This window comes from Triticum aestivum, chromosome 1B (assembly GCF_018294505.1).
Source record: "Triticum aestivum cultivar Chinese Spring chromosome 1B, IWGSC CS RefSeq v2.1, whole genome shotgun sequence".
In the NCBI taxonomy this organism is placed as follows: domain Eukaryota; kingdom Viridiplantae; phylum Streptophyta; class Magnoliopsida; order Poales; family Poaceae; genus Triticum; species Triticum aestivum.
This window is the reverse complement of record NC_057795.1, coordinates 146,238,384-146,243,454: the sequence shown is the minus strand read 5'-3', so window position 1 is coordinate 146,243,454 and position 5,071 is coordinate 146,238,384.

Here is a 5,071-nt window from a genome sequence, read left to right as displayed (position 1 = left end):
AGGGGGCGATACGCCTGCGACCTCCGTCCAACCAAAGGCATCAGGCGGCCTATCGACAGCACTGGAGAGTGCGTCCATTATTGATGAACACCGCGCCCTTATGGGCATGGTGATAGAAAAGATTCAGGCCACCGAGAGCGGACTGAATGAATCCTGCATTAGCCTGATAAAAGGCTTGGAGGTATGTTGTAAAAGATAGTCATAGCATAGATAGTAGCCCCTGATACACTGTTCGGAGAGGACAGGAACCGGACAGGGGATCAACTTCCCGTCCGCAGAAGACTTAGCTAATGACACATATATATTTTTTATGAATCAGATGTCTGCAGCGACTGCCTGTTCTCATGCCGCGGAAGTGTCCGGACTCAAGAAGAGTCTGGCGCTTACCGAAGAGGAACTCGGTCGAGTGAAGAAGCAGTTGGAGGATAGGCAAGGTATGTTTTGAAACTTTTTAGTAAGTTTTTAGCACAAGTAAGTAGTTGTGACTATCTTTAAAGTATATATATCACGCTCTCCAGGGGCGAATGTCGAAGTGGAGGCTCTCAAGAAGGATGTTGCCTTGGCCGAAAATAAAGCGGCTGGAGAACGGGCTCTCTGTGAGAAACACGAGGCAAGGGTCGTGGAAGCTGAACAGGAGCTTCAGGAGGCCATGGGCAGAAACGAGAGCTTGGGGCAGAGCCTTTCATTGAAGGAATCCGAACTCGCCCAAGCTCTCCAGGCCGCAAAGGAGGCTCGGGAGGAAGCCCAGGTTGCGCTGAAAGATATCCAGGAGGCGCGGAAGATTGCGGCTAGTAAGGGGGGGGTTATTTTCAAGGTGCCTTACGCTTTAGCAGGGAAGATTCACGGTGACCCATTGAACCCTAATTTTTTCAGGAGCATTCATGGATTTGCTGCGCAGCATATCTAATGCTGCCCAATTCTGCCGAGCTGAGAAGAAGGAAACTGCGGAGAAGCTCTTCTGGTCGCAGTATTTGGCGCCAAACTATCTGGTGCCGTTTGTCGATCCACTAAAATAGCTGATCGAACTACATCAGACGGCCAAACTAGCCATCAAGGATTTGGTTATTCAGCTGTGGCCCGCCGAGCCCATACCGAGCAGCTACTTTGTGCTCGTAAAGCGGATTGGGAGAGCCTGCCCTCGGCTGGACGTCATTAAGCGATCAGTGTGCATAGAAGGGGCACGAATGGCTTTCGCCCATGCAAAAGTGCACTGGGGGAAGCTTGATGCTGAGAAGCTGATGACCGAGGGGCCGCCGGAGGGGAAGGAGCACCGCAAGCCCGAACTGTATTATGATGGTGTCCTGAAAGGCGCCCGCCTCGTGGCCGAGGAATGTATGAAAGACATTACTTTTCCCTGAAAGGAGTTATGCTATCCTTTGTAAGGCAAGACAGAGTCACTTATATGTAAGTGCCTGTTTATGTTTAAATTTTATTCCTGCGCGGCCGTTTAATATGTTAGTCTTGAGAGTTGGCCAGTCGTCGGCTTCCGCCCCCACACAGGAACTACGGGGGTGTTCGGGATAAACCTGAACACTCTTTATCCCATTCTTGGGTCCATGAAGGAGGTGTTCAGCACAGCGAACCAGGCAATCGGACTATAAGGCTTTAGTACTCTCACTTAGCCATAGGATTTCGAGTATGGGCGACGCAGCCCCTGGTGTTCGGAAGACCACACGGGGGGCTCTAATAGCGCCTGATCGGTGGACCGATCCCTCGCACGCTGCATTTTATTATGTCATTATGTGGAATAAATCCTTTAAGATTTGACAACCTCTCAAACAGCTGACCAGCTCTAGCCTTATCATGACAGTAGGTTTTCGGCTTTCTCTACTGAGGTGTTCATCCGGCAGAGCCGGGACACAATCGCGGTAGTTCTCCCAGCGCTACCTTAGCCGATATTACGGAACGTAAGGTACCAAAACATGGGAGCCGGGCAAACCCAACCAATGACCCAAGACATGATTCGGAGCTGCTGCATATAATGCTATAAGTTTGGTGTGTCAGACGACCGAGAAGGTGTTCGGACTTTAGACACCATAGCACGGGTGCGAAGAAGCCCCCTGACGTTCGAAGGCCTAACAAAATGTTCGGATGCCGTTATGACAAAATGTCGTTGAAAAATAGCAGATAAGCGTCAAATGACTCCACATGCTACATTTAAGTAATACGTCTATGCGTACGTGTACGGTGCATGTTATAAAAGAGAGGCATGACGGCAGAACCTGTTGGGGCCGGGAGGTGGTTGGTTGTGCGTGGGTCTGGAGGAATATCCGGATTGTGTTCAGGTGGGGTGGACATACCCCCTGTATGCGTCCAAGCTGATTCCAAGCCGCCAGTCCAGTTGTGCGCGAGGGTGAACCTGCAAATAGTGCTTTAAGAGGCATGTGTGAGCATCGGCTGAGCCGTGGATGTCATCCGTCCAGCTTATGTTGAAGGGTCTGCATGGGCTATGATCGATTAGGTTGGGGTATCCTGAAGTAGTTAGGACTCCCTTGTTGGTGTTCGGGAGTTCGCCTGTCGAATTTAGGTTTGATTGAAGAAACCGTGACTCGCTGCTTTAGTGAATAAAGTAGCCGAATATTCTTCGGCGCCAAGACAAAGCTCGGTTTTGACCGCAATTGTGATGTCGTCACGCGGGTCTGGGGTGATAATGCGTTGAATCACAGAGTGTCCTGGCGATGCTGAATAGCTACCGCCTAGAGGTATAAGACCGACAGTTGGTATGACATTTTTGTTTATCCGGAGGCCATCTCCGGGGTGGTGGGGCCTAGGTGGCCTTTACGCCTATGTGTGACACTCTAAAATGAGTTGTTTTATGGGGCCTGATCCTCGAGTGATCGGTCCCTGGACATAGTAATCTGGGCTGCTTTCCCCGGTACTTCTTCATGCTCCTTACGGCGCCAGCCTGCCGATTTGTTTAAAGACCCAGCATTCTCTATTTGTATGATTGGCTTCTGCTCCTGGGGTACCATGGATTTGACATGGCCGATCAAGTATGCGGTTCAAGCTGGAGGGGCCCGGATTAAGATGTTGAAATCTTTTCTCCCTCTCAACAGTTTGAGGGTTACGGGCTCCTGTGTTGATCGACGTTGTCGTAGTGTGCTGTTGGCGGGGTGTAGACCTGCATTTGGTTTTCAGTGCTGCCTCCTCAAACTGAGGTAGTAGCCTACGTCTTGGGTAGTATTTTGTTCGGCACTCGAGTCCGTATTCTTTGGCTTCCACGGCCTTAGTCCGTTTGTCTGCGAGCAGATCTTGGTGAGCTTGGAGCTGCTGTTGCTTCTTCTTCAGGCTTCGTGCAGTGGCTATAAGCCTGCGCTTGAAGCACTCCTGCTCTATGGGATCCTCTGGTACGCCGAATTCGTCGTCACCGAGGCTCACCTCGTCTTTGGAGGGACGCGTGTAGTTATCGTCCTCCAAGTATCCATCTGTTGCCTGTTCATCTGGGCTAGCCAGCTCGTGTTCCTATTCAGCTTGCTCGAGGTTGGGTTGATCAGGATCGTATTCCTCTTCGGCACCATCTGGCTTTTCTTCCCTAGTGTCGGTATTGTTGTGGTGAGGCTTGGAGCGGCGCCGATGACCCCCGTATTTTGGTTTCTTCCCCGAGGGGTTATCTTTCGTTACCTCATTGCCCTTGGTTTCTTTGGGGGTATCCACCATGTATATATCATGTGGAGAGGTGGCAGTCCAGCGCCCTGTGGGCGGTGGTTCCTGTTCTGCTCCCGCATCGTCGTCTATACCATCGATGTCTTCGAAGTCGAAGTTAAGCACATCGGTCAAATCATCGACCGTGGCTATTAAGTGGGTGGTGGATGGGAAACGGATTTCTTCATCGCCAGCTTCCCACTCGAGCCGGACATAGTTTGGCCAGGGGTCTCCTAACAAAAAGAGATACCTTAAAGAGTCTAGCACGTCTCCGAAGGGTGAGTGCTCAAAGATATCCGCGACGATGAACTCCATGACTGGAGCCTAGTTAGATTCAATGGGCACAGACGCGCACGGCCCGGGACACACAGTCGGAGGTGAGTCCGAGGGTCTGGAGACACAGATCCCTTTAGGAGAGGAGTCTGTGTTCGGCTCCAACACCGAGGAGTGTGCGGCCTCTGGGGTGAGGTCCATCCACCCGTCCTTGGAAGGCGCGATCCGCTCTGGAGCGAAGTCCGGAGCGGTAGCAGGTGCGATATTTCGAATACTGTCCGACTACCAATCTAGGTCGTGCACGTCGTGATTGTTCGGCGCTCCTAACGCAGGCCCAAGTCCGTCGAAGATCAAGACTCCACGGATGTCAGCGGTGTAGTTTAGGTTTCTGAACCTGACCTGATGGACGGGGGCGTAGCTATCGATCTGCTCCAGATGGCCAAGCGAATTGGCCCGCAGTGCGAAACCGCCAAACACGAAGATCTGTCTGGGGAGAAAAGTCTCACCCGGGACAACATGATTGGAGGTTGGAGAAGCCATCTAACCTTGTAGCGATGGCACAGAGGAACTCTCAATGAAAGCACCAATGTCAGTGTCAAAACCGGCGGATCTCGGGTAGGGGTCCCGAACTGTGCGTCTAAGGCTAATGGTAACCGGAGACTGGGGACACGATGTTTACCCAGGTTCTGGCCCTCTCAATGGAGGTAATACCCTACTTCCTGCTTGATTGATCTTGATGATATGAGTATTACAAGAGTTGATCTACCACGACATCAGAGAGGCTAAACCCTAGAAGCTAGCCTATGGTATGATTGTCGATGATGATCTTGAGTCCTACGGACTAAACCCTCCGGTTTATATAGACACCGGAGGGGGCTAGGGTTACACAAGGTCGGTTTATAGAGAAGGAGATCTACATCCAAATCGCCAAGCTTGCCTTCCACGCCAAGGAGAGTCCCATCCGGACACGGGACGAAGTATTCTATCTTGTACCTTCATGGTCCAACAGTCCGGCCAAAGTATATAGTCCGGCAGTTCGGATACCCCCTTATCCAGGACTCCCTCAGGTGGTAGTGTGAGAAGCAAGTGGGCAGCCCTTAGCAAGAAAGCTTTGAAGCTCCAGCCTATATATCTTTTTTATACTACTAGTACTGGA